This window comes from Spinacia oleracea, chromosome 5, assembly GCF_020520425.1.
Source record: "Spinacia oleracea cultivar Varoflay chromosome 5, BTI_SOV_V1, whole genome shotgun sequence".
NCBI lineage: Eukaryota > Viridiplantae > Streptophyta > Magnoliopsida > Caryophyllales > Amaranthaceae > Spinacia > Spinacia oleracea.
This window is the reverse complement of record NC_079491.1, coordinates 7458204-7479414: the sequence shown is the minus strand read 5'-3', so window position 1 is coordinate 7479414 and position 21211 is coordinate 7458204.

Genomic DNA, 21211 nt, shown 5'->3' with positions numbered 1-21211 from the left:
GGGCGGGTAGGTTCAAGATGATCATGTTTGAAGCCTATTTGTTTTGTGTAGACAACTTCAGCAGAAACCATGTATTCCGGCTCACCTTTAAGACTTTAACCATACTTGTTTCGTGAGATCGTTTCGTGTAGGATTATGATTATTATTTCATGAATTTGGAATTCAAAAGGGTACTCATATTTTGTAGGTTATGGTTATGATTCTTATTTATCGTAATTTTGAAATTGAAATAACTACTCACCTCTTGTAAGTGACTGATTCTAGTTAAGTCAGTTAGAAAAGACAAAAATGGAGCTTGTTTGATTCCAACTCAATCTTAGCAGTGTATTACATGAAGTAAATTTGTTTATGAGTGCTTTTAACTACTATGTAATGGAGTATGTACTATGTAGTACTCTATAATGAATTATTTTGTCAAAGTGAAAACGGGTTATCTTAACATATTGGGGCTGAATTTGATAGGGAGGACCCGTATTCGATCCCCCGCAATAACAATTGGGAGGGAACTGGAACATATCCACCCAGAACACGCCCCGAATCCGAATTAGCCCCTAAGGGTGAACCAGGTGCTAACACCAAAAAAAACATATTATTATGGGCCAGGGCTTTAGCCTATTTTCATTTTGCTTCACAATTATTTATCATTGTAGAATGTAGCTCAACTCAAAGTATGTTCAATTAGACAGTTACGTTTGTTTTGGGCTATACTACTTAATTGATGGAAAGACCAAATTAGAGGCCCTAGATAAGAAGAAAACAAAGAAAAAGGCTTTAAAAAAAAACAAAAACAAATAGAGCTAATAATCTGTGACCATTCATTATTGTTTTTTGTTTTTACTTGAAAAATATATAGAAACTACGAAAAGCAGGTTTTAATTTTTTGTTGTCATTTTTTAAAACTAACCTGATTATTATAAGGATGATAAAATTTAAGTTTATAATCCAACCTACATCATACATGATGTTGTAAATCATAAAACTGAAAATGGGAAAATCTAGATTACTCATTCCTTTATGAAAAATAAAAAGTAAAAATCTAGGATATCAAATAAAATTTTCAACACTTGTCCAATGGAGTATCATAGATTTTTTTTTTTTGATGCATGGAGTATCATAGATTGGTGCACAAATAGGGACCATAATTTTATTTGTGACCACTGCAAAAGTTCTTATGCATAAATGACATTTTCATTACCCCATCCAATTATATTTTCTTTTAACTTGTTGAGTTGTTGGCTATTGCACTATTTGCACCTATGTTTTGGGAATTGGGAGGGCTAATTCGTGATTGCACATTTGCACATTTGCACATTTCAATGACATATTTGGGGAGAATTCTAGAAATGTTAATTTTTACATCTTTAAGTCAATTATGAGTGAATGAAATGATAATTTTTACTTAAACAAGTTAATAAATTTTTAATTTATGTTTAATTTATTCGTGAATTTTAATCACAAAATATAATTGTTATTAAGTCATACGTACTTGTATGTTTGTTTGGTGGAAGTGTTGTTCTGTCAGTCTGCGTTGCATATTGCACAGAATTCAGTGTTTTATGAGCGGACAAAGCATATTGGGTCGGATTGTTATTTCATTCGTGATGCAATCAAGGAAGGGATCATATGTCCTTCGTATGTATCAACGAAGGTCCAATTAGCAGACATTTTCACCAAAGCGTTGGATAAGGCGCAATTTAAGTTTTTCCTAAACAAGATGGACATTCGAGATTTTCATGCTCCACCTTGAGGGGGGTGTTACGATAATATATACGGAGTATACGATAGTATATTATGTTAATATTGTATTATTCTAGATATACGAAGTTACTTAATTAACCTTCCCATGTAATATATATACGGAGAGAATTAATGAGAATAGACGAGTTTTGAGTCTCCATTTATCAATTACACAAAGTTGGATGGGAGCCTAACAACCAACTGCGCCCCGACACCCTTATTCAAAGCAAAACATAACCGTTGAAAAAGAACAAATCGAATATTAGCATTGATCACGTTACTCTAAGCAGCATGTGTGATTATTATTATTATTATTATTATTATTATTATTGTTATTATGATTATTATTATTATTTTATTATTATTATTAGTCTCCATTGGAATGGAGTTGTGACTTCGTCCCTATATGTATTGGAATGATTTGAATATATTGGATATGAATTTTGATGTTCTAAAAGCAATAAAAACTACTTCCTACTTGTACCAATGTACCATTAGTATGATCAACTAGATACCCCTTTTGAAAAGGCAAGTTGACGGGATATTAGCTAATTCTAAGATAAGAATAAGCTGCCAACCATGATTAGAGTTCCTTATCATTACTTATCTCCATTTTAAGCTTCAAACCATATTTTATGAAAACGACATTCATATAATTTGACATTCCCCACTTTTCTCCATTAATTTGAATTATAATGGTATCTTCGTATGTACGTACCTTCACCTGCTAAGTTGTTTTAACAAGTTGAACTATACTAGGCCGCACAATATGACATTTACATAGTTGTACAAATAATGTTGACATCATCCTTATGTTAATGGATGAATGGTTACAATCCAATACATTGTACGGACCACACTAGTTGATTAAAATAAAATATATATATATATGTGGTTGTACGAGACCGGAAACTAGTTAGTGACCAAAACATCTATGGTCTACTACTTAAACAATAAAAATAATCTTGATACAGGTAACATTTGATTATGCTATTTGAAGGGGTGAGCATAAATTGGGTACCAGAACCGATATCATTATTGGAGGGTATCTGATAATCAATAACTCTAAGTTGTTATCCATGAAACGAACCAATAAGTCCGGATATCCGAACTTTTAGATCGTATATCAGGTACCCGATCTGATATCCAATTGAAAACTTTAGTCTTTGTTACAGAGTACTGGATTAATATATATCATTCAACACTAATAATCAATATTACCACATGAATTCGACTACATTATTAATAAAACTAGCTTTTGAGCCTGTTCAAAGAATGGGCGGTTGTATAGTGGTTGTTTAACTGTATTTTAAAGTTTTAATTAGTGAGGACATGTGATTTTTGGTAATATATATGAATTAAATAGAGGTGTAATTTGAAAGTTGTAAAAAATGTAAAAGTTATATGTTGAATTTTGAATGTTAGAGGAGGTAAAGTGGAAGAGGCTAATGTGTATATTGGAATATAGGTTATTCGAAGTTGAATAGGGAAGATGCAGTGGAAGAGTAAAGGAAGTTGTAAAACATAGAAGAAATAAAAAAACGAATCGATGAATGAAATGAGAGATGACACATGGCTTCTAATAATCTACTGATTGTCCTTTTTATAGAATAGGTATTAGATTATATGATGTATTATTTGCTCAAAATATAAAGTGATTATCAAATAACTGGATTTTAAGTTTTCGCAAAAAACAAATATGCTATATCGGATTGTTATCGGGTACTTATTACTCTTAAAATGATATCCTTAAACGTACCCGTTAATGAATTTTCTGATTACATACCTGAATCGATAACCATATAGCTTCGAATACTCACTTTTCAGATCGGATACAGAATCAAGTTTAGGGTTTTAGACATTTCAGATAGTTGTCCTCAACACTAGTTACCTATCCTTTAAAATTACTCCAGTTTTCAAGACTCAAATATAAATATCTCGAATTCTATACTCCGTACATGATTTTTTAAAAATAAAAATTAATGATTGCTTATTGTCTCTCCTTTTCTTTTCTTTTCTTTTTGTGCAAACTGATTGTCTCTTTGGTAGATATTTTCCTGTCCTTTTCATTTACACCTGAAAAAATATTAAACTTTGTAGGTTAAAACTAGTAAGAAAGATAATAGGACTATAGGAGTAGGTCGGTAAAACAAACAAGTTGTATTTGATTGTTGGGTTGATTTAGTGGGCCATAGCTGGGCTTTACTGGATTTGGACACTCCGTGTGTACCCCATGACACAGTCCTTTATATGTTGCCACTTTCATAAACTTTTGGCCCACTTTGATTTCTATATTATATTTTCCTCATTTAATTAATTACAAAATAATAATACTAATTAGGACACGACTTAACTAACTAACAAGGTTTATGATTAAGCTACAATATTTGTTTCATACTTGTATTCAACATTTTGATTAAAGTGTGAAAGATAGAGTTTTGTCCAAGCGCGTAACACAAGTCATGTTATGATTGGTCCATGTTTACGTTTAGCTGCTTCCTAAACTTTGTTAGATGTTCATATACACATCATTAAATCACTAATTAACCATTTAACCAACCACGTCTTTGATTGTGATTTTGTGAAGGAGAAGTTAGTTTTTTCTGGTAGTTAAATAATCTATGAAGTGTAACTATCATAGTATATCTTCTTCTTTTTTTTTTTTCTTTTTTTTTTTATGAATTTAGGTATATATAAAGATAACTTAATTTGCTCGATTCATAGATTGCCACGATATGGTAGAATTGGATCATGCTAATTTAAATTACATTTTGGGAATATGATATAATATTAATATTGTGAGTATTAATTAGTCATAGAATAATTAAGCCATGGACCATGGTTGATGGTTATTGATGAGGACCCTTTACGTCTAATGATTCTGCATCCGACATTTATACCACCAAAATTCTTTATAAAAAGACTTAGAAATGTGAACCAATTGAATTATTTGGTCGATTATACTTTCTACTTCCTCTGTTAATCTGTTTCATGGTAATATATTTATTCATGTCCATTTTTTATTCGCTAACCATGATAATTGATTTTTTTTTTTTGAGATATTAAAAGCATGTAGTCCGTATCACTTATGATTTGGTTGGGTTCGAGTTTTAATCATGCATTTCGACAGAATTTAAGAGAAGTGTTTTATGTATAACTGTATACTATATTATGAGTATTTTTTTTTTTAATAATTAACACAAGGTTAGATTAGATGATGTAATGCGTGCATGGGTACTCCCAAATCCCAAGAATAGATCGATCAAGGTTGCAAGATATATTTATGGAGTAGGAAATAATTAAATGGTTTAACAACTTAATTAATGTTGTGGTGATGCACAGACTGCACACCAGGAAACGGCCATATATTAATGAATTCATTACGAGCAATAGTATAAGGTAGCTACTTCATTAATAACTTGGCCTCTAATTAATATCAAACGACTTGGCGGCTATAGCTTTTACGACCCAACCCCATACAAATGATATATACACGTAAGATAATCTATATAATTAAAGCAAAGTGATGATTAATGAGAAGTAATCAAATCCCTAATATTTTTTTCTTACTTATGTTACGTCAATTGTCACATCATACCCATTCAAAAGGAAACTAATTAATCTATTCACAACATCATTCTAGCATTAATCAAGCAAGAAAGTAAAATAACCATTCACAAAAAAGAAAATAGCAAATTTTATACTAAATGAATGAAATATAAATACAAATGAATAAGAGGAAAAAAAAAAACAGGTTGTATATCTTTAGAATGAAAATTTGAATAACATAAATATAATGACTGACTATTTCGAAATAGATCTTCAAAAATTATGAAATAAATAGAAAAATAATTTTAATCAATCTAACAAATATAGAAAACGTCATTTTTTTAATTCTGCAATTGAGGTAAAAAATAGATACTTCAATCAAATGGTTAAACCATACAATTTATAACTTACACTACATTATTAGAATATGACATTTTATCTTAGACATCTACCAACATTTCAATTGCCTAACATCATTAAAAAAAAATCATTTCTCATATAGACGTAGATATATCATTGATTTATTAATGTCATAACCACGGAGTACTCGATGTTTGTGTTACTACGTACCATTATAATCTGCAGAGTAAGTGTTTTGTATCTAATGCATTATTTTATTTACTCCCTAATTTTGTAAAAACCATGCATTAGCACGGGCCGGTACTAGTATAAATTTTAAATGAAGGTGGTAGGATCCGAACTTGAGACATATCTTACACAAATTATCAGTCTTAATTAACAGGCCACTAGCATACCATTATCCATTGTCATTATCAAATTAATATTGGGTTTGACCTCTTCGTATTAGCATTAGTGCATTACTAGCATATACGGAGTATGAAATCTCAAGATATGGAAAATGTAGTGAATTATTCAGAAAACTAGATATGAAAAATGTAGTGAATTATTCAGAAAATCCTTTTAAAGGATCTGATGAAATAAAAATGGTGATGTTTCAAACAGTTCAAATAGTAGATTAGAGTCATCAAATTATACAATGTAACCATGCATTATATTATTGGTATGCATACAAAATTCACTATGGAACGCATACACGTACGTCCCACGTACGTACATACACTAGACCACTAGTTATTTATTTTAATTTGTTTAAGAATCTCCTTTTGTTTTTGTTTACATCGGATTTTTCTCCATTTATAAGAGATTTTTAGATCTTTATGCATGGTAAGTACATTGTTGGATCAAAGTTATAAATTATGTCGATATCAATCGACATAGTGTTACTCACAAAAATGTACTACTTATGGAGTACTATTTAGTAGAAAGTGGAAGAATTACTATAGTAAAAAGGTACAATTTTATAGGAAGTAAAAGAGTTACTACCGTAAAAAAAAGGAAATTTTGTGCAACACTACCTTTAAGTTTGGACGTTTTGTGAATTACTACCTTATAATTTTTTTTTTTAATTTTTCTACCTTATAAGTTTGTTTAGGTTGAGTAACACTACCTTGTAACAGTTTCTGTCAAATTCCTCCGTTTGTGGGCCCCACCTCCAACGGCTATATTCAAGTGCTTAACTCCCTTTCCCCCTTATTTAAACTTCCTGTAAAGTTTTATCAACCACATTCAACCAATTTTTCGAAAAAAAATCAAGAAATCTGGGTAATTTTTTTCTCAAAGCAAGATTCGCAATTTGGTTGAGGAATCGAGTAACCTAAAGGTGAGTGCATTAAATTCGTTCTTGTTCTTCAATTTCTGGGTTTATTTTTTCAATTTAGGGTTTTTGTTCTTGTTCAATTTTATTAAATTCGAATCCTTTTGATAATTTTAGCGTTTGAAACCTTTGAATTGTCATGTGAACCAAAACTAACATGTACTCACAATAATTACGAAAATTAAAGAAAAGGTTTTCTTCTCTCTCAAGAAATGCTCTCGGCGCACGTTTAGGGTGTTCAGCTACCGTGAACCGTTTCGCCATTAATGGGAGGGAGGAAGAAGCTTCACTCTAACAAAACTAATCAGGAAGGTTTGTCATCTTCTTCTGGTAATCAAAATCGGTCGAATAATGCCATGAGAGGGGTTGGGGGTCTGAGCTCGACCTCTGGGTTGAATTCTGGGTTTCCCCCTTCAACTGGATTTCAAGCTGCTTCTTCTATGGAGATGTTACAGGAGACAACAGCGGCACGCATAAGGAGAGTAGCTCTTTCTCTTGAACGTAGTATTGAGAATCAAGCTAGAGGGGAGGAGATTGTTGATACCTCTAATATAGATCCAAAATTCCTTCCTCATCCAAGTACTGGACCTGTCACTCGTGAGTTGCTTGAGGTGATTGCGGAGTATCAGAGAGCTTCTGGTCAGCATGCTCCAGTTAATCGGAGATTGGAGATGGAACAACCTGAGAAGCCTCCGTCGTGGTCCTCTGTTGTTGCAGGGTCGAAACTTGCAGGTAAAGGAGTTCCTCTCTCTTTTATTGCTCCTGTTATTAAGGATGGAAAGAAAGTGATTAAGTTGCAACCCTCAGAATTGGATAAATTGAATAAGCACTGGCAGCAATCTATTGTGTTGTATGTTGTAGGATATACCCCTACTATAGCTTCTTTGTCTAAGTATGTTGCTGCAAATTGGTCTTATGTGAGAATGCCTAAGATTTTTCTTCATGATGATGGATATTTTGTGGTGAAATTCATGTCTATGGATGATAAGAATGCAGTGTTAGCAGATGGTCCACACCTCTTCTTTGGCAAGGCCATGATTATTAAGCCATGGAAGGCAAACTTTGATTTCTGTGAAGAAATTCTTAGGGTGATTCCCATTTGGGTGAAGTTCCCTAATCTTCCTCTCAATTGTTGGAGTTCTGACTCGTTGAGTAGGATAGGTAGCAGCTTGGGTGTTCCTTTATTTGCTGATGCTTGCACAACTAGACAGGACAGAATCTCTTTTGCCAGGGTTTTAATCGAAATGGATGTCACTTTGGCATTGCCTGATTGTGTCTGGATAGAAGATGAGCTAGGTAAACTGATGAAACAACAGGTTGTTTATGATTGGACTCCCCCCTTTTGTAAATCCTGCAACAAGGTGGGGCATGACTGTGCTAAGACAACTCTTGTGAAACCTCAACAGGTTGGGAAACCTAAGAGAGTATGGGTGCCAAAGAAGGTTCAACCAGTGAACCCTGTTACTGCTGCTGCTCAAGTTGTCACTCCTTGTAATCAAGGTCTTCCTACTCCAGACTCAAACACTGGATGGAAGGTTGTTACCAGGAAGACTCAGAGCAAGGGAGGTGGTACAGCTGTGGGAGTAGAGAACTCTTTTGCTGTGTTGGAACAAGAGTCTGATGAGGACTTATCTGATTGTGAGGGAGATGAGAATGTTGGGAATGGGGTAGTTGGTTCTGGAAAAGATCCTCCTAATCCATGAATATCTGTACTTGGAACATAAGAGGGCTTAATGAGCCTCTCAAAGCTAATGAAGTTAGGAGGTTCCTTAATAATCATAGTATTCATGTAGTAGCTTTATTAGAAACAAGAGTAAGGCTTGGAAATAAGGAGAAGGTTCAGAAGAGATTTGGGGGGGGGGGGGGGGGGGGGGGGGGTGTGGACTTGGTTCTGCAACTATCCTCACTCTCCAAAAGGTAGAATATGGGTTGGTTGGAGGACTGCTGATGTGGACTTACAGATTCTTAGTAGTTCCTCTCAAAAAGTTCATTGTTGGATCCACACTAAGGACCATAAATTTTCTTCTTTCTTTACTGCTGTTTATGGCTTGCATAGTGTTGGGCATAGGCAAGCTTTGTGGGATGAGTTGAACCATCTGAGTACTAGCAGTTCAGCTAGTCCTTGGCTGGTTGCTGGTGACTTCAATTCTATTCTTTATTCTGGGGATAGAATTAATGGAAATGCTGTGAGTAATGCAGAAACTAGGGATTTTAATCAATGTAATTCAGATTGTACGTGACCTAAATGAACTGCATAGCACTGGATGGTTTTTTTCTTGGTCTAGCAAGGGTACAGATGACCCTAGAGTATGGAGCAGGATTGACAGGGCATTTGGAAACATGAAGTGGATGGACTCTTTTTCTGAGTTGTCTACTAAATACTTGAATCCTTCCTTATCTGATCATTCTCCTATTATCATTCCTTGCATTACTAACCCTTCTTCTGGTGGGAGACCTTTCAAATTTTTGAACTATTTAGCAGATCACTCCTCTTTTGAGAATATTGTGGGTGAGTGTTGGAATAGTGAGGATAGGGGTAGACCAATGGCTCAAATCTGGTTTAAGCTGAATAGAGTTAAGCACAAGCTAAAGGTTTTACATAAGGAGGAGTTTTCTCATACAGCTGAGAAAATTGAGTATTATAGAAGTGAGTTAGACAATCTGCAAACTCAGATGAGGAGTGATAACAGTCCTCACTTGCTTAGTACTGAAAAAGAGCTTATTTGCAATCTCAGAAAGTGGTTAGCTATTGAAGAACAAGCTCTTAAGCAGAAGTCTAGGGTTCAGTGGGTTACAGTGGGAGATTCTAACCACCAGTTCTTTTACTCTGCTATGAAAGAGAGATTCTGTATAAATAAAGTGCATCTGCTTCATGGAGATGGGGGAGTGGAGATCACTGATCTTACTGAGATTCAGTCCAAGATCATTGATTTCTATAAACAGCTTCTGGGTTCAGCTGCTTCTTCTCTGCCTGGCTTGGATGTGCCTACTATCAGAAATGGAAATGTCTTATCTTCTGATTCTAGAGCTTTGCTTTGCTTGCCTGTTACTGTAGGTGAAATTGATGATGCTTTGGCTAGCATTGACTCTTCCAAAGCCCCAGGTTTGGATGGTTTCAACTCATTCTTTTTTAAGAAAGGTTGGCCTATTATAAAACATGATATTTATAGAGCAGTGATGGATTTCTTTGATTCTGGTTTTTTGTATGGCAAGTTTAACTGTACTGCAGTGACTTTGGTCCCTAAAGTCCCATGTCCTACTTCTGTTGCTCAGTTTAGGCCCATTGCTTGTTGTTCTACCATGTACAAGATTATTTCTAAAATCTTGACTGCTAGGCTTCAAAGGGTGGTGTCTGAAGTGGTTTCTGAATATCAAGCTGGTTTTGTGCCAGGTAGGAACATATCTGATAACATTATTGTTGCAACTGAGCTGATTAGGGGATATAATAGGGCTCATATGTCCCCTAGGTGTATGGTTAAGGTAGATTTGAGAAAAGCATATGATTCTGTTGAATGACCTTTTCTCTTCATGGTGTTACAGGAGCTTGGCTTCCCTGGGCAGTTCATTCAGTGGGTGCACCCCTGTGTTACTTCTGTGAGCTATTCAATTCTTGTTAATAGCAAACCTATGCTGCCTTTTCCTGCAAAGAAAGGCCTTCGACAAGGGGACCCTCTCTCTCCTTTCTTGTTTGCCATTTGCATGGAGTATCTGAGTAGATGTATGAAGAACTTGGCTACCAATCCTGATTTCAATTATCATCCTAAATGTGAGAAGATCAAGCTCACTCATCTCATGTTTGCAGATGATTTGTTGCTTTTTGCTAGAGGTGACATTATCTCCCTGCAGCTTATGTTTAAAGCTTTTTCCTGTTTTTCTCAAGCTTCTGGGTTGGAAGCTAATATGGAGAAAACTGAGATCTATTTTTCTGGTGTTCCTCAGTGGGAACAAGATGCAATTATGGTTTCTCTTGGTATTTCTAAAGGCAGTCTTCCTTTTAAATACTTAGGAGTTCCACTTTCTAGTGCCAAACTTACCATTAACCAGTGTAAACCTCTCATTGATAAATTCTACTCTAGAGTTTCTTCTTGGGTTGCTAAGAAATTGTCCTATGCTGGAAGGTTACAGTTGGTGAAGGTGATCTTGTTTAGCCTTCAAACCTACTGGAGCCAAATATTTATGCTCCCAAAAAAGGTTCTCAGAGAGATAGAAAGAATTTGTAGGACCTGTCTGTGGACTGGTGACACCAAAACCTCTAGGAAATCTCCCATTGCTTGGGATTCAGTGTGTAAACCTAGAGTTGCTGGTGGGCAAAATGTGAAAAACTTCTATCTTTGGAACAAAGCTGCTATTCTGAAGCTTTTGTGGGCTTTGGCTTTCAAACCTGATGCTCTATGGGTTAAATGGGTCAATGCATACTATATCAAGGGCAAGGATTTGTTCACCATGGCTCTGCCAGGTTCTGCTTCCTGGGTTCTTAAGAAGATTTGGGGGTGTAGAGATTTGCTGGAAAGGGATCCTATGTGCAAGCAACTGTTTTTTGCTACTGGTGGTTACTCTATCAAGAAGATGTACCTATGTTTGTTGGGTCAGTTTCCTAAAGTTCAGTGGAGGAGAGTGGTTTGTAATAACTTTGCTAGCCCTAAGAGTCTTTTCATTTTGTGGCTTGCTGTTCATGGGAGGCTTTCTACCAAATACAGACTCTTGCAGTGGGGCATAGTTACTGATGGTGTTTGCAGTTTATGTGGTGTTGATCCAGAATCAGTGCAGCACTTGTTCTTTCAGTGTTCTTATGCTAGACAAGTCTGGCAGAAATTCCTGCAGATTCTGAATATCAATAGGAGCAGCCAAGCTTTTGATCAGGAGCTCCAATTTGCTACGAGGATGAGTAAAAAATGCACTGCTGTGAGCAAACTTCTCCTTGCTGGTTTTGCTGAAGCAGTCTATTGCCTGTGGATTCAAAGGAATCAAAGAGTCTTTGCTGGTCATGTTCAATCAGCTGAGCAAATTGTTAAAGAAATTGTGTTTAAGGTTGCTTGCAGATGTAGAGATTCAGACATTGCTTTGTTGCTGTATTAGGCCTGTTGCTGTCAGGTTCTAGTCTAGGTGGTTCTGTTTTGTTCCTGTTGGGGAACTAGTGCTCCAGTTGTTCTGGTGCTTGTAATATTTGAGTTGTTGCTCTTTCCTTTTGGTTAATAAATTTTTTATTTGCCAAAAAAAAAAAAAAAAAAAAAAATTGTCATGTGAAAACAACTACATTGCAAAATTGGGTTCTTGAATTGACTAAAAATGTGGGTATTCGTGGTTTAAAATTTCAATTTTGATCGTTATTTGCAATTTGGGGGTTTTTGATTGATAAAACAAATACTAATAATTAGTTGTTTTAACTGTTGCAGGATGTCGAGTGGGTCTCCTTGTGCTTCAAAAAAATGTTATTGTGGCATTCCATCCAAGATGTTGACATCGTGGACAACTGATAACCCGGGGAGAAAATTCCTGACTTGTAAGTTCTCTGATGTACACACTGGTAGGAAAGGATGTGGTTGGTTTTATTGGGTTGATCCTGATGTTGTGGAGTGGCAAAGAGTCGTGACGAATGAATTGGTGGTGGAGAAGAGATTGCTGAAAACAAAGTTGAGGGTCATGATGATAGAATTGCAGAAGTTGGAGGATGACAAAGCCCTTCTTGTTGCTGCCAATGAGAGGCTTGAAAGGATATGCAATGGTGGAGTGGCTGGAATGAAGGGGACAAAGGATAAGGGCCAAGAAATTGCCCATTCTGTATTTTGGTTTGTTGTGGGATTAGTTGTTTGTTGTGTGTTGAAGTTTGTAATGAAGTTCCTCTAGTGTAAACGCGACAATGGAACGGGAAATTGGATTTCATGTAATGTAATGTAATGTTGTTGCCATTAGTTGACTCTAATCATTTAATAATGGTAATTCTAGCTTTTGACAATATCTTTTTGCATTAACTTGTGTTCGATTATTTGTGTACCGATTAAAACTTGGTTAGTATACGTGCTCGTTTCACCTATCATTCACCACAGAGGATAAATCTATAAATTAGGTAAAGTCCTTGAAGTCAACGGGAGTCAACTTTGGTCCATTGACTTAGTTTAAATGGAGGACAAATTTTTCTCAAATGAACCACACCTGAACATCATATATTCATAACAACAATTCAACAAGTGAACAACAAGAACAACAACTTGTTAAACCTGCAGTTAACTGAAACGAGCCACGCGTGAGCCGAGCTCGAACGTCAAATATAATTAAGGGGCAAATGAATCTTTACACAGTGTTACAATGTAAACCTTGCACCTAATTAGAATTGTCATTGCCAAAATGTAACCTTGTTGCTAATTAGAAACCTTAACTACTTGTTCAAAGGAATTACAACCAACAATACTTAAATATGCCACACTGGTTTCTTTGTTGTCTGCAATTTGGGTCTGAGTTTTGGAGGGAGTGATGTTTGAGGCTGATGAGTTGATGTTTGGCTGGATGGACCTGGATGCTGACTTGCTGTCTGACCTGGTTGCTGACTTGAGGTCTGACTGAGTGGAGGAGGTTGATAACTCCCTGTCTGACTGGATTGAGGTGGAGCATTAAATGTCTGTTGCATGGTAGATGCACTTGAGTTTTGTTGCTGTGGTTGAGTGACTGATTCAGCATTATACCTCTGCATACACAACAGAAACACATATTGTTAATGACAACAGAAACACAGAAACAGATTCAGCTCTAAACAACAGAAACAATGTAAATACATGACAAAAACTCACCCTTAAAACTCTTGCAGCCCTCTTGTTTCTGTCAGCAACAACCCATGGGTTCTTGGAGGGATCCCTCCCTGGTTCCTTGGGCTGAATAACACCAGGTGGATTATTGCATTTTCTCTTGTTGTGGCCTGGTTGTTTACAGTTTGAGCAGTTATTCGGCTTTTTCCCTCGCTTCACAAACCTCTCCTCAGCATCCTCACCTGCTTCTTTCTTTCTCTTATGTGACTTAGGCCTTCTTGGCATTTTCCTTAACAGTGGAGGCAAAGGTCGAGGCAAATCTGTTTTCTTCCACTGCTTCATCCCGGGCATTGGCTTGATATGAGGCGAGTAAGTTGCTAAGTATTTGGCCTTTGAGTAACACTCATGAACAAAATCTTCAGGCCTCCACCTCTTCTTCACAATACATGCATAAGCATGTGGACATGGTATTCCCGTTAACTCCCACCTAAAGCATGTGCATGTCAACTCCTTCAAATCTACCACATGCCTATCAAAAGCAGTTTCCACCTCCCACTCATCTAATCTAGAAGGACAGACTATACAATTCAAAGATGCTTCATAAACCCAAGCTAAAACCTTCTCAACAAATGGCATAAACCTCCCCTCATACTTTTGAATACCCTCCCACTTCTCAGCATTCCTTCTCATTACGTACCTCCTAATCCAATCTAGGCAGGTTATTATTGGTTTATCCCTAGCTTCCCTTATCACAGCATTAAATGTCTCACAAAAGTTGTTGAGCAACATGTTAGACCTAGAATTCGATCCAAATGCATGTCTACACCAATGCACAGGAGGTATGCCACTCAAGTAGTTATATGCATCCTCGTTTAGCTCTTTGATTTCAGCCATGTAAGAATCATGCCAATGCTATACATTTAACAAACAAAAACAAGGATGACATCAACAAACAATAACAAATGCTATACATTTATACATTTAGTGCGATTAAGTCCCGACTCGGGTACGTGTCCAAGTCACGATTCGGGAACGTGTCCAAGAAGCATGCTTTACTTTTCTACCCTAAACACACATGCTTTTAAAATAAAATCACAAGTGCAACCAAATTTAAGAATACGAGTCGATTTCTAAAATAAAATCACAAGTGCAACCAAATTTAAGAACACGAGTCGATTTCTAAAATAAAATCACAAGTGCCGCCAAATCTAAGAATACGAGTCGATTTCTAACATGAAATCCTAAATGCAACTAAATCTAAGAATACGAGTCGATTTCTAACATGAAAGCCTAAATGCAACTAAATCTAAGAATACGAGTCGATTTCTAACATGAAAGCCTAAATGCTACTAAATCTAAGAATACGAGTCGATTTCTAACATGAAAGCCTAAATGCAACCAAGTTGAAGAATAGCAAACCTTAGTTGTTGATCTTGCTGCTGCCCAAAACAGGTCCTTATAGGCTGTGCCACTGAATTTATTCTTGAAGTTAGCCCATATGTGTCTAGCACAAAATCTGACCTCGGCTTTTGAACTCACAACAGATATAGCATCCAATAGTCCCTGAATTGAAACAATAAACAGAAACACAAGGTTAGTAAACCATCCAGAAACTGTACCTCATTGAACAAAAGAATAAAACTAGATTACCTTTTGCCTATCAGACATAAGAGTCAATCCTTCTCCGTCATGGTGTCCTATGTCCTTCATCAGCAAATCAAGAAACCATGTCCAACTGTCAGCATTCTCAACTTCCACCACTGCCCAAGCTACGGGGAAAATATTGTATTTCCATCTTTGCTCACAGCCACTAAGATCATTCCTGGATGAGCCCCTTTAAGGTGACAACCATCTACTCCAATTAGGGGCCTACATCCACTCTTAAAACCCACTTTGAGAGCCTCAAAACAAACATACAATCTTTGAAAGAACGGAGTGGGGTTGTCTCTAATCTGGCATTGTACATAGGCTGAAGAACCAGGATTGTATTGAAGAATTGCATACCCATAGTCATACACAGCAGCATACTCATCTGCAGCATCCCCATACAGAATCAATTTGGCTCTAGCCCTAGCAAACCATGACTTGTAGTATCCAATATGTAGCCCCGTTTCCTTGTAAACCCTTTCCCTAAACTTAACAAGCCTCCAATATGGTTCTGACCTCCACTCCTCCAAATACTTCTCAGCTAACCACTCCGATGTGATTTTAGAACTTGAATGAACCACACCACAAGTATGCTTTAACCTTAACGACTTGATCTGAAACGTTTCTTCCATCCTTAGTTTCTTCACATGAATCTTAAACCTACACTTATGTGGATCATCACACACACACTTTACAAGCTTTGCATGCTTTTTATCCCATGGACAACTACATCTATACCTACAATACACACTCACCCTCTTCCTTCCATTATGAAGAAGGTAGTAATCGTAGTGGTTCTCGATCGAATGATACCTTATCGCTTTCCTAACAGCATGAACACTCGGTAACTTCAAACCCAAACTGAGCACAATCTTTTTCTTGAAGTCTGACTCTGGATTAAAGGTAGGGTATGGATCTACTTCATCATCAGAACCACAAAGACTTCTAAGCTCCTCTGAATCATAATCCACCTCATGTTCTAGATCCACTTGTTCTTCTACAATTGATGGCCTAGACTGCCCTCCTGCCTCCTCATTTACTTTCTCTTCCTGGTTCTCTACCTTACTCTCAGGTACTGCCACCCTATCTACCTCCACCTCAGGTGCTGCAACCTTATCTACCCTCTTATTTCCCCTCAACACAGTAGACAATGGCTCACAGAACAACTCATCCTCCTCTAGTTGTTTTCTGTCCTCTTCCCCTGGTTCAAATTCCACATCTAAATCTGAAAAGTCTGAATCACTTTCAGACCAATCACCAAACTCATCATTTTCAAATAAACAGTCCCCAGGATCCTTTTTCTTTCTTTTCCCCTTCTTCTTCCCTACTTTTCCTGCTTTTCCTTTGACCTTTTTCCCCTTCTGTGCTACACTCTTTCTCCTAGGGGTAGAGGTCTTCAAATCTGGACTAAGAAGAGGTGGGTTTGCAGGCAGAGGTGTTTTTGAAGGTTTTGTGGGAGTGGTGGTAGTATGAGGAGGGATTTTTGTTGGTTCTGTACTTGGAGTGTGAGGATCAACTGAAGATATATTTGAGGGAATAGGTTTAGGAACACTTGCTTTGACAGTGGCTGAAGCAATTGGCTTTTTTAATTGGGTTTTGTTGGGTTCTTTTACAGTGGATGGATTCTCACTTGGCCCTGTACCCTTTCCCATGTAAATCACATCTGGATCAAAACCAAGCCTTGGGCTTCTCCTAACTGGGGAAAACTTTGACTGAAGTGGTTCCATTTTCACTTGTTTTAGGGTCACTGTTGATGGGCCAGCAGGTTTGGTTGTAATGGGCTGGGTCAGTGTTCTTTGTGGCCCAGAAGGATTGCTTTGTGTAGCTTGTTTCAGTGGTCTTGGTGGTTTAAAGTTGGCAGTTTGGTAGGTAACAGATGGGCCAATAGAAGCTGGTTTGGATTCCTCAATAATGTACAAAATCACCCTGTTAGACCCATCTTTTGTCTCCAATAACCTCCCTATATCATCATGAGTGTGTATAATCTTCCTACCCTTAGTCAAATTCATCCCATGTAGCCTAAACCATACACTGAAATTCTCAATAATCCTCCCTATAGTTCCACTCATCCCTTTCATTACAAGCTCCCTCAAACTAAAAACAGTTAACTCATGCAACCACACTGTCAATCTAGTATACAACTTCCCACCAACATAATCAGTTTCCCCCTTGTTGAAAATAAACTTTTCCCCCATCCATATTGCAAGATCAATGTAACCCAACTGCTCATTCCTACAATTTTAATTACCAAAAAAAAATTAACTGCAAATCAACAGTGATTACAAAAAATTAAAAAAATCCCAAATCGAGTACATGTCCAAGTCCCGACTCGGGTACGTGTCCAAGTGTTCGACTTGGTTACACAACACGAACAAAAAAGTAACCACATGTAATCACTGTAAACTAATAAACTAATCAGTTATACTAATCTAATTTTTCCAATAATAAACAATTATTTCACAACACTAATCCAGAAACCCAATCCAGAAACCCTAGACATTAAAAAATCAGGGGTTTTTCAATTAAACAATCAATTAATCATTATTCACATTAAACAATCATTTAAACAATCATATTAAGGTTTCCAACAACATTAAACAATGAATTCGTGGATTTCAATGACAATAAAAAATTAGGGTTTTTTATTCAAAATTTCACAGTGCAATTAAAAAATTAGGGATTCCTAATTAAACAACTAATTAACCAATAATATCACATTAAACTACTAAAATCGCATTGTTTTAACTGTTTAATACCTGATTTGGGATCCACCTTGTCGGTTCGTTGGCATTATCCCCTTTCCCTTATCCTTTGGACCACTTCCTGTCGTTTTCATCTTTCCAAGATCTCATTTTGGACCACTGCGCGTAAGAAAGAGAAGAATCTCTTGACTTGAAGAAGATTCAGAAGTGTAGCATCATCAATTATGGCTTTAGGGTTTGTGGTTGAGATTGAAGGAGAGAAGAATAAATGTCAAAGCAGAGGAAAAGAAAAATGACAGAGGAAAGAGAAAGGAGAAGATAGAAGTTGGTGGGAAAGTAAATGGGGGGACATAGGGGTAATTTTGATTCTGAAAATGGAGGGAAACGTTGGAGGTGGGGCCCACAAACGGAGGAATTTGACAGAAACTGTTACAAGGTAGTGTTACTCAACCTAAACAAACTTATAAGGTAGAAAAAATTTTAAAAAAATTTATAAGGTAGTAATTCACAAAACGTCCAAACTTAAAGGTAGTGCTGCACAAAATTTCCTTAAAAAAAATACAATTTCGCAGGAAGCACAAGAATGGAGAATTGTTCATACCATATTTAAAAAAGAAAAGTTGTAGATTTGTTGGAAATATTCTCTCGTGCTTAATGTTTCTTGATCTAGCTACCTAAATTAGTTTATTCAGAGTATTTCTTATTTAAACATTTAGATGAACGAAAAACACAAACAACCAAAACCCCTTTTGTTTTACCCATCACGAACAAGCCATGTCTATCAAATTAAATAACATAATTGAATTACTCCTCCTATTGCTAAATAATTTTCAATTGGTTTAAGGATGAAACCTCGTTAAAAGCTTTGTTAAATTAGTGACCTTAAAAAAAACATAAAAAGCCAAACCCCTTTTTGTTATTCCCATAACGAATAAGCTAAGTGACCGACTGTCTATCAACAAAACTCTCCGAAAATTGCAAATTGTATTGCAAGATGCAAAACCAACCGAAAGACAACTTATAGTATATGGATAATATTAGGAATTATTGATATCAACAAAGCGTGGCTTCAAAGAAACTTGTCTCATAGGAACAATTTGCAAGTACGAACACTAATTAATTGTAATTAATCAACTAATAAAAAAGGACAAACTTAGATCAGGTACCAAAATTAAATACTACTCCATCGTACATCTCTTAATTAGTAAGGTTTAAGCTAGCTTGTCCTGTTTGAACAATGTCCTGTGTCTACCAACATGGTATGTCTTTTCTATCTGGATTATTTCCTGCAAATTATTGGAACTTTTTTGTAATTACTAATTTAATTATATTTAAAAAGTATCCAATGAAGCCCCTTAGATTGTGTTTACTGTGAATCGAACCTTATTCCTTCAGTTTTAAATTAAATTAGTATAACATGCCAAATCCCATGCATAAAAAGTATTTGCATTTGGTACTATACTCCACAACAAGCACATGTGTATAACTAGCTAATTAAGGTTTACTTAGTTGACTTAATTACTTACTTCATTTCGTAACTCTGATTCAACTAAATCTCAACTTACTTTTTAAATACTTTTTAATCTGAATTTATATATATCCAACTTAATTTATATTTGTTCTAATCTGATCTGAAATTATATTTTACGAAGTATTTATACTGTGTTTTATATGGAGTACGTAATTAGTTAAAGGTCAAGTGATCGTGACTTTTTTTATACGAAAAATAATAATATAATTAATAATGAATCATACGACATCTAGAATGATATACTTAGTAATAGATTTATAAACCAAATATTTATGAGAAAAAAACATAACTCTTGCGGACTTACGGAGTGTATAAAACCATTAATTTTCTGCTTACTGAAGCATAACTCACCATTCACTGCTTCAAACTTGGTACGAGCATACGTTTTTACTTCTTTTCTAGTAGAGACATTCACATATATATATTTCTGCGCCATAATTGTTTGGATCGAAGAGTTGAAGAAAATACCCAAATCCACACGAATCCAAATCACACCACCTCCTCGATTATTTAAAACCTGAATAAAAAAACTCAAAAATTTAGGAAAATCTAGAGAATTGAGAAGAAGTCCCTCACAAATCGAAATAACATAACAAAGGGAACAAAAAAAGAAAATAAAATAAACAAAAAGGGTCAGAAATACTCCACATATAGAAAATGAGAACTTTGTTAAGTACTCCATAACTTGATTTAAATATACACTATACATTTGAAATAAAACTCCAATCCCATTTCTATAACTAAAAAAATATACTTTACTATAAATAAAGTAGAAATGTAAAAAACATTAAAGAACGAAGTAGTATGATACTAAGTACTCCCTCCGTCCCTTAATACTCGCACCGCTTTCCTTTTCGGGCCGTCCCTTAATACTTGCACCGTTTCTATAAATGGAAATTCTTACCAATATATATTATTTCTCACACTTACCTACTAACCCACCTACACCACTACTCCCTACAAAATATCATTTAAAAATTCACATACCCCACTCACCACTTCCCATCCCTTACACATTTCCCACTAACTATATTAAAAAAATACTCCACTATCAACTAACACTATTAAATTCATAAGTCAATTCAAGTGATCTTAAACTCCGCACCGGTCAAACCGGTGCGAGTATTAAGGGACGGAGGGAGTATAAAGCAATGGAAAAACCTCAAGCTATCCTAGTTCATGATAGCTATATGAAATTATGAATGATCAAATTTTAATAATGACATAAAAAAATATCAAGACAATGAAACTTAAATACTTGGCCTAAAAAAGTCTACATGTTTGACATCCAAAATATCCAATAGTAAACTCTCATCAGAAAGTCTAATTACGCAATTACAAGCTTCCGCAAAGCGTCTTCCTATGTCTACATCATCAATTATCCATTACGCACCTAGTCTCTTTTCAAATTCTCATGCTGTAGGTTTCCTCCTACGAACCAGGCATACCACTTGTCCGAATCATAACCTTCCACGTGTCCTAGTCGGTTTTATGGTCCAACTCCCACATCAGCAAAACATTTTAGTAACAACAAAACCCTCATAAAACGGCATCGTTTCCGTGATCCAAGAATTAAATCTCCTCGCCAACCCCACCTCCCCACGTGTCCACCCACACGTGTCAGTTCACTCTC